Below are 19,805 nucleotides of genomic sequence, written 5' to 3'. Positions count from 1 at the left end.
TTCCAACATGGGAAATTTAAACAGAGTAAAGAAATTCAGATTGAGTGGATTTTTTTTAGAAATCACATAAGGACATAGTTGTTGACACTGCGTTCCTCTAAAATTAACTCCTAAAAGCATGCTTATATACTATTACGTTGGGAGCTTATATAAATTGCATTTCTTAATCACATCGAAACATTATGTTTGGGTGCAATATTTAAGATATTTTTTAATGTCTAAGCAGATGCGATAAAACTCATTTTCTGTTAGCAGGCTAAGAGGGATATTTGTTTTTAGGATTATAGTAGTCCCCTTTCACCCATGGTTTTACTTTCCACAGTTTCAGTTACCATCAATTAACCACAATCCGGAAGCAAATAATCCGTATTCTGATGTATTGTCAGAAGCTCAGTATCAGCCTAATGCTACATCAAAATACCTACATCATTCACCTCACTTCATTTTATCATGTAGCCATGTTATCTTATCATAGCATATCATTACAAGAAGGGTGAGTAATATTTTGAGGGAGGGAGAGATGATATTCACACAACACTTATTACAGCATATTGCTATGATTGTGTTTTATTATTTTTGTCATTATTCTCTTACTGTGTCTAGTTTATAAATTAAACTCTATGCTAGGTATGTATGTATAGGACAAAAAGCATAATGTATACAGAGCTCAGTACTGTCTGTGGTGTTAGGCATCCGCCAGGGGTCTTGAGGTACCCTTGGATAATGGGAACTACTGTAAAAGAAACATTCTCCTCTAATCCAACTCGATTTCAGAGCTGTGTGTAGGAAGACGATGATTAAGGAGTATTTGCATTTTTCGACAAGAGAATTGTTCTTCTCTATCTTCCCTCATTTAAGAACATCACCAGCTCAAAATTATGTACATGATCAGCTTTGCAATGGTATAAAGCCAGTTGTATCCCACATGTAGACATCCCAGAATTCTAATGACTGTTTTAACACAAAAGATGGAACATAAAGATTCTGGTGACTAGGACCACCCTGATGATGTAGGATGAACTGTTAATGGTTCTGGAAACGTAACTTCTCTTTCAACTTTATGATGGGATAAACTATATTAGTACTTATTAGTTTGCTAATTTTATTATATATGCGTGTTCATTCATGTTTAATTGAGATGTAGTCCACATACCATAAAATTTACCGTTGTGCAATGCATAATTTACAGTGGCAATTATTTACAGTAGATTTTAGTACATCACTGTGTATCCATTGCCACTAATTCCCCACTTTTAACACCCTCAAAGGAAACATGTATCCATTAGCAGTTACTCCACACATACCTCTTCTACCTGACAATCAATATTTTGCTTTCTATCCTTGTAGACTTTCCTATTCTGGACATTTTATATAAATAAAATCATGCAATGTCCAGCCTTTTGTGTCTAGCTTTTTAAACTTTGCATGATATTTTCAAGAATTATTCTTGCTATAGCAAGTGTCGATGCTTCCTATGCTTTTATGACTGAATGATATGTTATTATATGGATATGTTTTATTCCGATTATATATTCGTCAGTTGATAGATATATATTTGGGTTGTCTATACCTTTTGGCTATTCTAAGAAATACTACTATAAAAAATCTCTGTGTAAGTATTTATGTGAACATGTGTTTAATTTCCTTTTGGTGGAATTTCTGAAAACTGCTGGACCATATAGTAATTTTATGATAAATATTTTGAGGCATTTCCAACTATCCTTCTAAATAGCTGTACCATTTTATAGTCACACAAGCAATACATGAGGGTTTCAAATATTTCCAATCCTTGCCAACACTTTTAATTTTCATTTTTTAAATTATAGCCATCCTAATAGGTCTGAAGTTGTATCTCACTGTGGTTTAAATTTTCATTTCCCTAATGACTAATGACATTGAGCATCTTTTATGACCTTGTTGGCCATTTGTATATCTTCTCTGGAGAATGTTTAATCCAAGGACTGTTCATTTTTAATTTGATTGTGTGAAGAGTTGGGCAAGCTACTGCATGGTAATAATGCCTTGTCATCCATTTGGTCTGGCCAAACAGCAATAACTGTAAACTGACACCAGACCCCTCATGCAAATGCACACATTGGCAGAAGCCTACAGAGTCATAAGCGAATGTAAGTTTTCAATGTCATTTTCTTAAAAGCCTTTATGATAAAAATTCTCTCTTGCCACCTTCTTCTCTGCCCCTTAGATAAGATGCTCATGTAACTTACCAAACTTATCGGGCTCTTTTGGATGGAATTGATCAAGTCAGCCTTAGCCCAGGAAAGCCACAGCACTTCACCCGTGGATTCTGGTAAAGGCATGTGCCCCCCAGTGGGTGTCTCTGTCTTCATCTTCCTGTTTGGACCTTCAAGGCATGTCGGGTACTTCCTCCAGGACTCATGAGGATTTTAGTTCTTCTTATATTCTGCTGTTGAAACTTAGCTCACCATCTGCATACTCTGTTCAAATTCCTAAGTGTTAACTTGATAAATTCATAACAAGTTGCTCAACTTGATAAATTCATAACAAGTTGCTCAACAGAATTTCTTATAGACAGCATATAGATGGACTCCATTTTAAAATCCATTCTCTAAATATTGCCTTTTAAGTGAAAAATTTTCCATTTACTTTTAAAGTAATTATATTAAGGACTTTTGGAATATAGCTATTTGTTTTTTGTATATTGTACGTACTTTTTGTTTCTCAATTTCTTCATCACTGCCTTTTTTTGTACTTCTTTGTTGTACAATATTTTGACTCTCCTGTACTTTCCATTTTGTGTATATTTAGCTATATTTTAGTAGTTATCTTAGACAGTGTAATTAGTATCTTAAACATAGCAACATAGTTTAAGTGCTATCAACTTAGTGTCAATATGCATAAACATTTTGTTCCAATATATCTCTATCTCACCTCTTTTATTTTGCTATTGTCACAGATTACGTTTATATGTGCGTGATTATTAATATAAATTTATAATTATTGTCTTATGTATTCACCTTTAAATCATACAGGAGATAGAGTTACACACTAAATGGTACCTATTTTTATAAGTACATTGTTTTTTTTTTAACCTATGCAGTTACCTATATTAGTCTTCTTTATTTCTTGATCAAATTACTATCTCATATCATTCTATTTCTGCCTGAATGCCCTTTAACGTTTCTTATGTGAAAAGTCTACTAGCAATAAACTTTTTAATTTTTTTTATCTGAGAATATCTTAATTCTCTCTTCATTCTGGATGGATAGTTTTCCACATACAGAATACTTGGTTGACAGTTATTTTTTTCAACTTTGGTGCTTTAACTTTGCCATCCACTTTTTCTGGCCTTTATTGTTTTTTTATGAGAAATTAGCTGTTAATCTTGTTCATGGTCCTTTTTATCCATTTTTTTTTCTGCTTTTCATGATTCTTTGTTTTTGTATTTTGACAGTTTGACTATAAAGTTCCTCTTTGAGTTTTCATGACTGGAGTTCATTGAGCCTCTTGGATGTGGATATGCATATATTTTATCCAATTTGGGAAGTTTTCTGCCACCATTTCTTCAAATATACTTTTCTGACCCTTTCATCCTTCCCCTCTTCAAACTCACATGATGTGTATGTAGGTGCATTTGACTGTGTCCCACAGGTCCCTCAGGTTCTGTTCATCGTTCTGAACTTTTTCTGCTCCTCAGAGTACCTTATGTCTAATTTTTCCTGATTCTTCCTTTTGCCTGCTAAAAGCTGCAGTTGAATTCCTCTAGTGATCTTTTCATCTTTACTATTTTACTTTCGGTACCAGAATTCTATACTTTCAGGTCTAGAAATTCTATTTAGTTCCTTTCATAATTTCTCTTTGTTTACATTCCCTATTTGTTCAAATAACTTTTTATCATCTTCTTTAGTTTTTTTTACCCATGGTCTCCTCTAGCACATCGAGCATATTTAAGGCAGTTAATATGGACACTGATTAGTAATATCAACATCAGGTCTTCCTTCTTCAGAAAGTTTCTGTTTATTTCCTGTGAGTTATTCATATTTCCCCATCAGTTTACTGTGTAATTTTTTAATGATAACTGGACATCTTGAGTACCATTAATGTGGTAAGTCTGCAATTCATATTCTTTCTCACATCAGGAATTGCATTAACTACTTACTGAGGGCTGCAGTCATCATTTTGTATATTATCTTTTCCACATTAACTTTGTTTAATCTGTATTCCTTGTCCTGTGGGATCACTCACCTGTGTTCTGCTTTATTATCTCTTCAGTAAGCCTGTTAATTAATTTAAATTTATTTAATTACTGTTAATTAATTTAATTAATTAAAAAAAGAAACACCTGTGTTTCTTTGAATCTTACAAGAGAAGCTATGAGAGAGGTTGCTGCAAACAGGGAGCCAAAACAAATACAGGTGTGTGCCATGATCTCTTGGAACTGCTGGATTGACCAAAATATACAACTCCAAGGACAAAGTTGCTTCTTGCTATCTTGACACCAACCACTCCAGGAGTGTGGGGCACCATCTCTGTGGCTAGAATAGACCTGACAAGGGTAATAGTAGCAGGCCCTGTACACATTTTTCTCTTACCAAAGTTATGTAGACTCTTCAGTTACACAGCACTCCCCTCAGGGCACCTGGGTGGCTCATGGGTTAAGCATTAGACTCTTGATTTCAACTCAGGTCATGATCTCAGCATTGTGAGATTGAGCTCCGTATCAGACTCCATGCTGGGAGCCTACTTAAGATTCTCTCTCTCTCTCTCCCTCTGCTCCTCCCCACTACCTGTGTGCAATCTCTCTATATACAACACTCCTCTCATCACTGTATCTAATCAGGGTCTAGAGTATCAAGATAATTGATTTTTATAATTTTTCCAGCTAAATTGTTGTTTACTGGAGAAACCAATGTCCGAAGCTTCCTATTCTGCCATTTTCTATGATGTAACAATTCACATTTTTGTTTTGGTGGCTATTTTTGCTAATGACTATTCAGCATCCTTTCATGTGATTATTAGTCATTTCTATTTTCTTCAGAAGAATGTTTATTCAAATGTTTTGTCCAATCTCAATTGAGTATTTTTAATCACTGAGTTGTAAGAGTTCTTTATATATTCTGAACACTGGCCACTTATGAGAGATAGGATTTGCAAACATCATCTGGCATTCTGTCTTTTTATCTTCCTGATAAGTGTTTTTTGATGCACATTTAAAAAAATCACACAGCTAAAACTATGAATTTTTCTTTTGTGTTTTTTCTCTGCTCATTTTTAAAATTTTAATTCCAATATAGTTAACACACAGTGTTATATTAGTTTCAAGTGTACAATATAATGATTCAACAGTTCAATATATCACTCAATGGTCAATAAATTAAGTATACTCTTAATCCACTTCATTTATTTCACCCATCCGACCCCCCAGCTCCCATCTGGTAACCATCTGTTCTTAGAGTTAAGAGGCTGGTTTTGGTTTGTCTTTTTTCCCCTTTGTTCATTTGTTTTGCTTCTTAAGTTCCACATATAAGTGAAGTCAAATTATATTTTTATTTTTTCACTGATTTATTTTGCTTACCATATTACTCTCTAAACCCATCCATGTTGTTGCAAATGGCAAGATTTTGTTCTTTTTTATGTCTGATTTTATGGCTCATGTATATATATATGTATATACATGAGCTGATTCCATAGTTTGTTTATTTTAAATAATGCTGCAATAAATATTCGGGATGCATATGTCTTTTCAAATTAGTAATTAGTGTTTTCATATTCTTTGAGAAAATACCCACTAGTGTAATTTCTGGATTGTAGGATAGTTCTATTTTTACTCTTTTGAGGAAACTCCATACTGCTTTCCACAGTGGCTTACACCAGTTTGCATTTCCACCAGCACTATAGCAGGAGTCCTTTTCTTTCACATCCTCAATAATATGTTGTTTCTTGAGTTGATTTTAGGCATTCTGACAGGCGTGAGGTGATACCTCATTATAATCTTGATTTGCATTTCCCTGATGATGAATAATGTTATAAATCTTTTCATGTGTCTGTTAGCTGCATGTCTTCTGCTCATTTTTACTTGAATTATTTGGTTTTGGTTTTGGTTTTTTGGATTTTTTGCAGGGAGGTTGAGTTGTATAACTTCTTTATATATTTTGGATACTAACCATTATAGGATATGTCATTTGCAAGTATCTTCTATTTGGTATGTTGTATTTTAGTTTTGTTGATTGTTTCCTTTGCTATGTAGAAAGTTTTTTATTTTGATTAAGTCCCAATTGTGTATCTTTGCTTTTATTTCCTTTGCCTTAAGGAGACATATGTACAAAGAAGTTGCAGAGCCATTTTCAAAGAGGAATAGGTGTTTTTCTCTAGGATTTTTATAGTTTCAGGTCTCACATTTAGCTCTTTCATCCATTTTGAATTTATTTTTGTGTATGGTGTAAGAAAGTGGTTCAGCTTCATTCTTGTGTATGTACTCCAGTTTTCCCAACATTTATTAAAGAGAATATTTTTTCCCATTGGATATTCTTTCCTCCTTTGCTGAAGATTAATTGACCAGATAATTGTGACTTTATTTCTAGGTTTTCTATTCTGTTTTTTTTGATCTATCATTCTATTTCTGTGCCGGTATCAAACTGTTTTGATTACAGCAGCTTTGTAACACAACTTGAAGTCTGGAATTGTGATACCTCAAGTCTTTGCTTTTCAAGATTTCTTTGGTTATTTGGAGTCTGTGGTTCCATACAAATTTTTGGATTATTTGTTCTAGTTTTACAAAAAATGCTGTTGGTATTTTGATAGGGATTGCATTAAATGTGTAGATTGCTTTGGATAGAATACATATTTTAACAATATTCTTCTAATTCATTAACATGGAATGTCTTTCCATTTGTGCCATCTTCAATTTCTTTCATCATTGTTTTATAGTTTTCAGACTATAGGTCTTTCTCCTCCTTGGTTATTTATTCCTGGGTATTGTTTTTGATGCTATTAGATATGGTATTGTTTTCTTACTTTCTCTTTATGCTACTTCATTATTAGTGTATAGAAATTCAATGAATTTCTGTATATTGATTTTATATTCTGTGAGTTTACTGAAAACATATATCAGTTCTAGCAGTTTTTTGATTAGTCTTCAGGGTTTTCTATATAGAGTATCATGTCATCTGCAAATAGTGAAACTTTTACTTCTTCCTTACCAATTTGGATTACTTTTATTTCTTTTTGTTGTCTGATTGCTGTGGCCAGGACTTCCAGTACCATGTTGAATAAAAGTGGTGACAGTAGACATCTTTGTCTTTTTCCTGAGATTTTAGAGGAATAGCTCTCAGTTTTCCCCCATTGAGTATGATGTTCTCCATGGGTTTCTTATATATGGTCTTCATTATGTTAAAGTATGTTCTTTCTAGACCTCCTTTGTTAAAGGTTTTATCATGAATAGATGTTGTACTTTGCCAAATGCTTTTTCTGAATCTACTGAAATAAATATATGGTTTTTACCCTCTTCTCTTGTTGATGTGATGTATCACATTGATTAATTTGCAAATATTGAACCATCTTTACATCCCAGGAATAATTCCTACTTGATCATGGTGAATGATTTTTTAATGTATTTTTGGCTTCCATTTGATGGTATTTTGTTGAGGACTTTTGCATCTATGTTCATCAAAGATATTTGTCTTTAGTTCTCTTATTTGTGTGCTGTTTTTATGTTGTTTTGGTTTCAGAGTAAAGCTAACGTCCTAGAATGAATTGGGAAGTCTTTCTTCCTCTTCTTTTTTTTTTTGGAATGGTCTGAAAATAATAGGTATAGCTCTTCTTTAAATGTTTGGTAGAATTCACTTCCAAAGCCATCTAGTCTTAAAGTTTATAGCTTGTTGGGAGTTTTTTATTATTATTATTGATTCAATTTCATTGCTAGTAATCAGTCTTCTTGAAATTCCTATTTCTTCCTGCATCATATCTTATAGGTTTTATGATTTCAGTAATTTATGTATTTCTTCAAGGCTGTCCAATTTGGCATATAATTTCTCATCATATGCTCGTGCACCCCTTTGTATTTCTGTGATGCCAGTTGTTATTTCTCCTCTTTCATGTCTGATTTTGAATTTTCTCTCTCTCTTTCTTCTTCTTTTCTTCTTCTTTTCTTTTTCTTCTTCTTCTTCTTCTTCTTCTTCTTCTTCTTCTTCTTCTTCTTCTTCTTCTTCTTCTTCTTCTTCTCTTCTTCTTCTTCCCTCCCTCCCTTATGAATCTGGCTAGAGGTTTATCATTTTTGTTGATTTTTTTTTCAAAGAATCAGCTCCTGGTTGGATTGATCTATTGTCCTCCTTCTCCCCCTTTCTTCATTTCTCTATCATTTATTTCTCCTTTAATTTTTATTATGTCCTTCCTTCTGCTGGTTTTGAGTTTTGTTCTTCTGTTTTTAGCTTCTTTAGGTGTGTAGCTAGGTTGTTTGAGATTTTTCTTGCTCCTTGAGGTAGGCATGTATTGCTATAAACTTCCCTCTTAAAACCACTTTGACTGCATCCAAAGATTTTGGACCATTTTGTTGTCATTTTCAATTTTATCCATGTAATTTTTCAATTATTCTTTGATCTCAATTGACCCATGCATTGTTTGGTAGCATGATTTTTTAACCTCCATGTATTTGTGCTGTTTCCAAACTTTTTCTTATGTTTGATATCTAATTTCATAGTGTTGTGGTCAAAGGAGATGCATGGTTATATGACTTTGATGTTTTTAAATTTGTTAAGACTTCTTTTGTAGGCTAATAGGTGATCTGTTCTGGAGGATGTTCACTGTGCATTTGAAAAGAATGTGGGGCAGCCCCAGTGGCTCAGCGGTTTAGTGCCGCCTGCAGCCCAGGGTGTGATCCTGGAGACCCGGGATCGAGTCCCACATCAGGTTCCCTGCATGGAGCCTGCTTCTCTTTCTGCCTCTCTCTATCTCTCATGAATAAATAAATAAAATCTTAAAAAAAAAAAGAAAAGAATGTGTATTCTGTTTTAGAATGGAATATTCTGAATATCTATATTGAATCCATCTTGTCCAGTATAACATTCAAAGCCACTGTTTCCTTATTAATTTTCCATGTGGGTGATTTGTCCATTGATGTAAGTGCAGTGTTAATGTCCCCTACTATTATATTTCTCTCAATTAGTTCCTTTGTTTGTTATTAACTGCTTATATATTTGGGTGCTCCTATGTTGAGTGCAGAAATATGTACAATTATATGTTATATCTTCTTGTTGGACTGTCCTGTTTATTATTATACAATGTCTGTTTTTGTCACTTGTTACAGTCCTTGTTTTAAAATCTATTTTGTCTGATAGAAGTATTGTTAATCTGGCTTTCTTTTGACATCTATTTGGAGGATAAATTTTTCTCTATCCTCTCACTTTCAATCTGCATGTGTCTTTAGGTCTGAAATGAGTTTCCTGTGGGCAACATATAGATGGGTCCTGTTTTTTATTCATACCGTCACCCTATGTCTTTTAATTGGAGCTTTTAGTGCATTAACATTCAATGTAATTATTGATAGATAGGTATTTATTGCCATTTACGTTAGTTACTTTGTGGCTGTTTTTGTGTTTTTTCTCTGATCCTTTTTTGTTCTCTTTCATGGTTTGCTGGGCTTCTTTAATGATATTCTTGGGTTCTTTTCTCTTTAGTGTTTGCATATCTATTACTGGTTTTTCTTTTTCGGTTACCATTAGGTTTATAGATAACATCTTCTGCATATAGTACTCTATATTATGTTGATGGTCACTTAAATTTGAACACATTCTTTTCTCCTTTATCCTTCACACTTTAAGTAAATGGTATCATATTTTATATTGCTTTATTTTATGCATCCCTTAATTGATTTTACAGATATACTTATTTTTCTGTTTTTGTGCTTCCTACTTTTCATACTGTCATTTGTGATCTTTCCTTTCCACTCAGAGTCCCCTATAATATTTCTTGTAAGGCTGACTTACTGGCCATGAATTCTAGCTTTTGTTTTTCTGAGCAAATCTTATCTCTCCCTCTATTTTGCATGGTGGACCTCCTGGATAGAGTATTCTTGGCTGCAGAATTTTTCCTTTAACTACTTTAAGCATATCATGCCATTCTCTTTTGGCCTGCAAAGTATCCGCTGAAAAATCTGCTCGTATCAGTATAGGCTTTCTCTTGTATGTAACTGCCTTCTTTCATTTTGCTGTTTTTAAATTCTTTATCACTACTTTTTGCCATTTTATTTTTTAACGATTTTATTTATTTATTTGAGAGAGAGAGAAAGAAAAGAAAAAGAAAAAGAAAGAAAGAAGAAAGAAAGAAAGAAAGAAAGAAAGAAGAAAGAAAGAAAGAAAGAAAGAAAGAAAGAAAGAAAGAAAGAAAGAAAGAAAGAAAGGAAGGAAGAAAGAAAAAAGAGCATAAGTAAGGGGAGGGGCAGAGGGAAAAGCAGACTCTCTGCTGAGGGGGAGCCAACATGGGGCTTGATCTCAGGACCCTCAAATCATGACCAAAGGCAGAAGTTTAACCAATGGGATCACCCACCCAGGAGCCCCTATTTTTTGCCATTTTAAATACAATGGGTCTTGGTACAGACTTCCTTAGTTTGATTTTGTTGGGGGATCTTTGTACCTCCTGGATCTGGATATCTGTTTCCTTCTCCAGATATGGGAAATGTTCAGCTATTATTTTGCCAAATAAATGTTCTGACCTCTTTTCTCTCTTCTTCTTCTGGCATCATTATAATGCAAATGTTATTTTACTTAATGGAATTGCTAAATCCCCTGAGTCTAATCTCCTATTGCTTCTTTTTTCCCTGTCACCTCCTCAGCTTGATTACCTACATTACTGTTTTCCAAGTCACTAATTCATTCCTATGCTTCATCTAGTCTACTATTTATTCCATCTAATATATATTCAATTTATTTATGTGTTCTTCATCTTGGATTAGTTATTTTTTATCTCTTTGTTAAAAATGTCACTAATGTCCTCCACTCCTGTCTCAAGTGCAGTGAGTATCTTTATGATCATTACTTTAAATTCTCTATCAGGCACATTATATATATCTGTTTCACTTAGGTCTCTTGCTGTGGTTTTGTCCTATTCTTTCATTTGTGATATATTCCTCTGTCTCCTCATTTTATCTAACTCTCTTTTTCTGTGTTTGAGAAAATGAGCTATATCTCTTGCTGTTGAAAATAATGGCTTTATGAAGAAGAGATCCTATAGGACCCTGCAGTGAAGCATTTCCTGTCCCCCAGAACATGGCATTTCAGGGGTCGTCTATGTGTGTTGCATGTGTCCAGCTGTTATTTCCTTGCCACTTTTTCCTTCAATCCAGTCATCCTGCAGAGGCTCTCTTTACTTATTGTGGGCATGTGTCCAGCCATGATGGGGCAACATAATTTTAACAAAATACTTGCAGGTCTGCCTTCAAAATTATACATGTAGCCACTGCCACAGGGACCAAGAATGTGTAAGTGAGGAATGCACTCTTAACAAGGTCCACCTCAGAATTCCAAAGGGCCTGCCACCACCACCACCACCACCACCACCACCACCACTACCACAGGCACAGAGGCTCTACAAAGCACACTGATAAATAGATGCAGATTGGCAGGGGTTGTGCTGGCCTTCTGAGGGAAGGAACCTGCAATGCTGGGACTGAGACTAGTGTGACTGGAAAGGGCAGATCCACTGAATCACGGGGGTAGGACTTGGTTTAAATAAGGTAGGTAGTGAATGTCAGTGCTATGTGGTTCTCCCATATGGCCATGTAGTTACTCTGAGGACCTCAAAGGAAATGGTGCCTATCAGCTCCTTTGTTCCTAGAATGGTCGTCCTATGATCCCTGGACCTCCAGACATGCTTTGAGATAAGCCAATGGTTTCATACAGGAGTCTTGCAAATCTGTTCTGTTCTTTACTATGTCTTTGCCCTTCATAAACTCTTTGATATGGCCTCTTCTCTACCTTTAGTTGGAGAGTTTGTTCTGCCACTATTTCAGTAATTTTTCTGGTTTATTTATGTTGCTGTAATCTAGCAGGATTTGTGGGATGAGGTAAGCTTACAGTCTTTTTATGCTGCCATCTTCTCAGCCTATTATTGTGTTTTGACATATAAAATACACCGTCATATAATCCAACAACATAAAATTTTGGGTGTATATCTTCAAATAATTTTATCACTTTATTTCTTACACTTTGGTCTTTGATCTATTCCTAGGGTTTTTTTTTTGTTGTTATTGTTTCTTTTGGTTTTTGTCTTTTTCTGTATATTGCATAAGGTGGAGATTCAGCATTGTCATTGCATGTATTCAGTTTCTCAGCACCATTTTTAAATTTTTTTTCAGAAGATTCTATTCATTTATTTGAGAAGGAGAGAGAGAGTAAGAGTGAGTGAGAGCACACGAGCAGAGGGAAGGAGAAAAAGACTCTGCTGAGCAGGAAGCCCAATAAGGGGCTCAAACCCAGCATGCTGGGATCATGACCTGAGGCGAAGGCAGATGTTAACAACCACCCAGGCACCCCTCAGCATGGTCTTTTGGAGACTATGCTTTTACCATTGAATTGTCCTGACACCTTTATCAAAATTAATTAAACTTAAATGAGTTTCTCTTCTCTAAATTTTATTATAGTTTGTCTGTCTATACTTATGCTAATCCATGAAGCCTTGATTACTGTAGCTTTGTTCTAAGTTTTGAAATAAATAAGTCTTCAAATATTGTGAGAGTTTTTTTTTTTTTTTTCATTTTGTTACCTTTTTGAGTTTGTTTTGGCTATTCTAGGTCTTTTGCAATCCCATATGAAACTTTGTATCCAATTATAAATTTCTGCAAAATGTCAGCTGGAATTTTGATAGTTTGTGTTAACTCTGTGAAACAGTTAAAGAGTTTGCTGTCTTAATAATTTTAAATCTTCCAGACAAGGGTGGCAGAGTGCCTTAGTCATTTGAGTGTCTGATTCTTGGTTTCAGCTCAGGCCATAATCCCATAGTTATAGGATCAGGACTGTGTCAGGCTCCACACTCAGAAAGGAGTCTTTCCCTCTGCTTCTCCTCCTGCTTACATGCACACTCTCTCTCAAATAAAATCTCTAAAAAAAAAAAAAAAAAAAAAAAAAAAGTCTTCCAAGCTATAAACATAAGACACCCCTGCATTTGTTTTAGTCATTAATATCTTTTAACATTGTTTTGTAGTTTTTCATATAGAAGTCATGTACTTCTTTTGTTAAATTATCTCTAGTTTACTTGTTGATGCTATTATAAATGGGATTGTTCGTCAATTTCATTTTCTGTCTGATTTGGTTTATGCATAAAAATACAATTGTTCTTTGTTTATTATTTTTGTACTCTGAAGCTTTGATAAACTCATTTATTAGATCTAATCATTTTTGTGGATCCTTAAGATTATGAATATGTAATATCATATTATCTGTGAATAGAGATAGTTTTAATGCATTCTTTTCAATATAATTGTTCCTAATTGCCCTGGCTAGAACCCTTATTACAAGGTTGAATAGAATAGACATGGTGAGAGCAGACAATCTTTCACCATTATGTATAACTTTAACAATATGTTTTCTATAATTCCTTCTATTTTTTTAATTGCATGGAGTAAAACCTACAGAATAATTTTAAATTGATGTAGTGAAAGAGGACATTGCTGTTTTTTACTTGATTTTAGAAGAAGGGTTTTGGTCTTCGTTATTAAGTTTGGTATTTGCTGTGTTTGTCAGTGACTTTTTCTTTGGTTTATTGAAAGGACATTTTTATAGCTTTTGTTCTCTTAACATGGTGTTTTACATAGATTTACTTTCATATATTGAAATACTGTATTTTTGGCATAAATTCCACTTGGACATACTGTTTAATCCCATTAATATTGTTCTGGATGTGGTTGGCTATATTTTATTGATGTCTATTACATCTGTGAGAGATATTTGTTCTATAATTTTCTGTTCTTGTGATATTTCTTTCTGGTTTTGGTATCAGGGTAATTCTAGCCTCATAGAATGAGATGAGCAATGTTTCTTCCTCTTCTATTTTTGGAGGCCATTAAGTATCAGCATAAATTCATCTTAAATATTTTGCAGAATTTTTCATTATTGTATAAAATTTTTCTTTGTAGAACATTTTTGATTGCTATTTCAGTTTTATTGCTTATTACAAGTATATTAGTTTGCATTAGTTTCCGTTGTTTGTGTCTATCTAGAAATTTTCTCATTTCGGATATATTTTTAGGCATACAATTGTTTATAGTATTCCCATATAATTGTTATTTTTGTAAAGTCATTGGTATTGTCCTCTTTTTCATGTCTGGTTATAGCAATCTGAGTTTTCTCCCTTTTTAGTTTAGCTAAAGGTTTATTGATTTAGTTGATCTCATTAAAGGATAAATACTTAGTTGTGATTTTTTTATTTATTATATAGTACCTATTGTCTTACCTCTGTTCTTATATTTCTTATATCCATTCTTTTCACTTTGGGATTTGTTTACTCTTCTTTTTCTAGTTCTTAATTGGGAACATTAGGTTATCAATTCAAAAAATATTTTTAAATAGCATTTCTAACAATACATTTCTCTTAAGTAGTGTTTTATTAGTATCTAATGTTTTGGCATACTGTGTTTTCCCTTTTATTCCACTCAAATTATGTCATAATTTCACTTGTGATTTCATATTTTACCCAGTAGTGATTTTGGAGAATGTTATTGAATATATCATATTTCCTTTTATTATTGGAAGAATATATTTTGTATGATTTTAATCTGTTAACTTGTTAATATGACCTGACATATTATCAATTCAGGAGAATATTCTATATTACTTGAGATGAATGTGTATTCTGGTGATGTTGGCTGAACTGTTTTGTAGATATGTTTATTTATAGTTTGTTTATAATGTAGTTCAGTTTTTCTATTTCTTTATTGATCTTATATTAGTCTATCCATTACTGAAAGTGCAAAAATGTCCAAATATTATTCTAAAATTATTTATTTCTCCATTATAAAATTTTGTTTTATGTCCTATAGAAATCTCATATGAAGTACATATGGATATATAATCATATATTTTAATTAACTGACACTTTTAGCATTAAAAATATATCTTCTTTTTTCTCTAGTAACAATTTATGTACTCGAGGGTATTTTGTCTGATATTAACCCTTTCAGGTTTCTTTCTTTCTTTCTTTCTTTCTTTCTTTCTTTCTTTCTTTCTTTACTTTCTTTCTTTTTTTCTTTCTTTCTTTCTTTCTTTCTTTCTTTCTTTCTTTCTTTCTTTCTTCTTTCTTTCTTTCTTTCTTCCTTCCTTCCTTCCTTCCTTCCTTCCTTCCTTCCTTCCTTCCTTTCTTTCTTTCTTTCTCTTTCTTTCTTTCTTTCTTTCTTTCTTTCTTTCTTTCTTTCTTTCTTTCTTCTTTCTTTCTGAGACAGAGAGAGCACTAGCTGGGTGGGGAGGGGCAGAGGGAGAGAGAATCCTAAGCAGGCAATATGCTCAGTGCAAGGCCTGACATGGGGTTCAATCTCAGGAGCCTGAGACTATTACCTGAGCCAAAATCAACAGTCAGATGCTAAACCAATTGAGCCACCCACGTACCCCTTTGGGTTTCTTTTGATTATTTTCTATTGCATGGTAATTTTTTTCTATCATTTATTTTCAAGTTACCTATGTTTTCAAGGTTAAGTGGTCTCCTAAAGGCAACATATTGCTATTTTTTTAATTTTTATCCATTCTTCAAATCTTTTCATTTTTATTGTAAATATAATCCATTAAATTTTGCATAATATCCCCTGTTTAGCTATTTCCTTTCTATATGTCATATATTTAATTTGTTCCTCTGTCCTTTAATTATTGCTTTCCTTTGTATGAAATAGATATTTTTATAGTGTACATTTGCTTGTTATTTGACTATATTTTTTATGATGTTCTCCCAATGGTTGTCTTTCTTACAATTAACGTCCTAAATTATGACAATTTACTTCAATTGATATGAACATTTTCAAGAGTACACAAAAATATATTTCTTTATCTTAATTATCTCTCCCTTCTTTGTGCTGCTGTCATACAGATTACATCTTTGTAAAATGTATGACAACACAGATTTAGAAATATTGATTTTTGTAGTTGTCATTCAATACATATAAGAGAAAAATGCTTCAAAAACTATGCTTATGCTGTCATTCACCTATGCAGTTACCTTTAATGGTGTTCCTAATATCTTCTATGGGATTCAATTAATTGCTGTCACTTATTTTAGTCTGAAAGGTTACCATTAGTATGTTGTGTTGTTGTTGTTGTTGTTTTCTGTAGAGCAGTTCAACTAGCAGTGAAATCCTCAGCTTTGTTTGAGAATCTTTAAATCTCCCCTTTTATTCAATAGATAGTTTCAGATATAGAACTCTTGCGTTACTGTATTTTTTTCTTTTATTATTTTGGCTATATCATTCCACTGCCTTCTGACTTGTATGGTTTCTGATGGAAAAAAAAAAAAAAACCGTCAATCTTGTAGTGAATTCTTATGTATGATAAATTGTATTTCTCATGCTAATTTCAAGGTTCTCTTTTTGTAAAAATGTTTATATTGTGTCTTGGTGTGGATCTTTTATCCTATTTGGAGTTCATTGAGCCTTTAGATATGTATATTAATGTTTTTCACCAAATTTGTGAAGTTTTGGTCCATCATGTCATCAAATATTCTCTCCATGCCTTTTTCTTTCCCATTTTATTCTGGTACTCACACACACATCATGATGTGCCACAGGTCTCAAATAATTTTGATTCTTTAAAATTCTTTTCTCTTTCTGTTTCTCAGACTGAAATAATCTTAATTATCATATTATATTACTCAGATAATCTCAATTTAGTTACCTTCAAATTTGGTGTTTATTTCTTCTGCCAAGTGAAAACTGCCCCGGGGGACTTGTAGTGAATTCTGCATGCTATTTATGGTGATTTCCAACTTCTGAATTTCTATAATTTTTAAATGATTGCCATGTCTTCATAGATGTTCCACATTTCATAAATACCATTCTTGTTCTTTGCTCAGTACCACAGACATGCTTTCCTTAAGTTCTTTTAATATATTTAAGATAACTGTTTTAATGTCTTTATTGAGTGTTAAGTCCAGCCACCAACTTCCTAAGGGACAATTTTTATTTACTCTTTTCTTTTTTCTCTTTTCTCTCTTTCTCTCTTCCTTCCTTCCTTCCTTCCTTCCTTCCTTCCTTCCTTCCTTTCTTTTTTCCTTTTCTTTCCTTCTTTAAGGAGAGAGAGGGACAAAGAAGGTCTTGAGCATGTTCCATGTCCAGCATGGAGCCCATTGTGGAGTTTGATCTCACAGCCCTGAGAGCACAAACTGAGCCAAGATCAAGAGTCAGATGTTTAACTGATTAAGCCACCTGGGCATCCCTTGACTACTTCCTTTTCTTTGTATTGGTCATATTTTCTTATTTCTTTGTATATTTTGTATTTTTTTAAATGGATATATTAAATAACATGACAGTTCTGGAAACCTGATCTCCCCCAGTATTTGTTGTTATTGTTGTTTGTTTAGAGATATCTAAGTTAATTATGTAAAGAATATATTCTTTCTGTAATAGAATTTCCACTGAAGTTTGTTTGGCCACATTAGTGGACAGTTAATGATCTTTAGATGTTTGTAATTAGGTTTATTTGCTTGTTGCTGAGAATTTCTTCATGTAGAATGTGATTATGTCTACAACTCAGGGAAACACTCAGGCTTTAACTTGTGTATAACCTTCTAGGAATATGTGAAAATTATTCTGCCTTATGTGGATATCTTTTTCCCCTAGATTTTTTCATTAAGCCTTATGGTTAACTTATTGTTTGCTCCAGTTTTTACTCACCACCTGGGACATTTGTAATGTTAAAAAATTGCCACTGATTGTTTCAAACAAATATTCACCAGAAACATATCTGGCCCCTGGAGAATTCTGAGTCAGGTCAAATAAAGACAAGTTTTTTAGTACAAATTTCAGGGAATAACCAGAGAGATCAAATATGAACAATTGAGAATGGGGCTTTAAAGGAGCTTGATATCATTTGCATCTTCTAATGCTGTCATGCTGCTGATTTTCACTGTGATTTCAGGCCGTTGTTTTTCTTTTCTAGTTGTGAAGAGAGAGAGAACAGTCAGGTAAGTTAAATGTCATTATGCTTAATGCCCTGGTGCCTTCATTTCTAGGTTTCTTTACTTGGGGTCCTCAGCCAAAGTAGTCTTCAACACCTCCTTGTTAGGGTAACAAGAGAATACTTAACAAGGCTTTCCCCACTCTGGCCCAATAGTACTTTTCTACTTTCTACTGTTTTCCTCCTCTTTTCCTACTATCCACCATCCACCCCTAGCCTCAGGGTCCATAAATGTGCAGGAATATTTTGCTTAATGATCCATGTACTGTAATACAATTTTCATGTCTCTGCTGATCTATTTGATCTTTGACTAGCATACCATTCATTGGGAGGGGAGATGAAATGCAGTGTTGTCACTTTCTGCTTAGGTGGTTACTTATAATATTTCAGTAAGTGACTAAAGGTTTATCTTTTTTATTTAGGCTTGCTGTTTTTAATCAGTTACTCTAAAATATGTATCTCCAGCTCAGTTGTACTCTATACAGTACAATTCTGAGGGTATATATATATATATATATATCCCAGTCAGGAAATCCCTGGGTGGTGTGTATATATATATATATATATATATATATATATATATATATATAGTTATCTGCATCCATATTAAGTTAATTATGAGTTAATACTAATGTCTGTGACTCTAATTAATGACCACATATACTGGATCTCCTGGGTAGCTCAGTTAACCAAGTGTCTGCCTTTGGCTTAGGTCCTGATCTTAGGGTCCTGGGATCAAGCCACAGTTGGGATCCCTGCTCAGTAGGGAACCTGCTTCTTCCTCTCCATCTGTAGCTCCCCCTGCTCTCTCTCTCTCTCTCTCTCTCTTTCTCTCTATCAAATAAACAAAATCTTTTTTTTTTTAAATAACCACATGTATTATTTTAGGCTCTTTCTCTTACTTATGTGCAATCTCCCATTCCAAAAGTGAGAAAACTGACTCCTACCATCCTTAATCCATTTACTTAGTTCTTCAATGTATTTGTATTGTGGTACAAGAATTATTGACCTATACCCCATGAAAAACGACTTTATCAACTCAATAGTTTTTTTTTCTTTTTTAAAAATTATTTATTTATTCATGAGAGACAGAGAGAGAGGCAGAGACACAGATAGAGAGAGAAGCAGGCTCCATGCAGGGAGCCGGATGTGGGACTCAATCCTAGAACTCCAGGATCATGCCCTGCACTGAAGGCAGATGCTAACCGCCAATCCACCTAGGCATCCCTCAATACAGTTCTCATGTACAGTTTCCATTGCCTCTAGTCTTAGAGATTACATTCATTTCCAAAATTACCTAGATTAGATTATTAGATTAATCTCTCATATCTTTTCCAGTGAGTTTAATATGTTTCAAATACAGTTAATTTTTCTCAATACTCTGAATTCCATCCTGTAATTCTCTGTTCTCCTAAAGGACTTAACTTTCTTTTCATTTGTTAGGATTCAAGCATTGTACTTTAAAATTCTGAGTATTGACAAATGTATTGTCTTTACTGTCTCATACACTGTAGTTTAACCACACTGAAAATTTCTCCTGTACTTCAGTTATTCAACCTTCTCATTACCTTCACATGGACACCTGGGAATGACTAATTTGTTTAAAATCTTTACAGTCGGGGGATCCCTGGGTTGTTCAGCAGTTTAGCGCCTGCCTTCGGCACAGGGCATAATCCTGGGGTCCCA

The 19,805-nt window shown here is 33.7% G+C and overlaps 1 long non-coding RNA gene across 4 annotated transcripts in view; it reads left to right on the top strand.

Moving 5' to 3' along the window:
• Nucleotides 1-19,805, top strand: part of LOC144313053 (uncharacterized) — a 90,803-nt gene that overhangs the window by 53,165 nt on the left and 17,833 nt on the right. For 3 of the 4 annotated variants that reach the window (XR_013378748.1, XR_013378747.1, XR_013378744.1), the window contains one exon: nucleotides 18,102-18,126. The exons of the other annotated variant lie outside the window; for it this stretch is intronic. This is a non-coding gene — a long non-coding RNA (uncharacterized LOC144313053). The remainder of the gene's footprint in view (nucleotides 1-18,101; nucleotides 18,127-19,805) is intronic. 4 annotated transcript variants of the gene reach the window in all.

Source organism: Canis aureus, chromosome 4 (assembly GCF_053574225.1).
Source record: "Canis aureus isolate CA01 chromosome 4, VMU_Caureus_v.1.0, whole genome shotgun sequence".
NCBI lineage: Eukaryota > Metazoa > Chordata > Mammalia > Carnivora > Canidae > Canis > Canis aureus.
The sequence above is the reverse complement of the archived record's forward strand: the minus strand, read 5'-3'. Positions and strand labels throughout refer to the sequence as shown.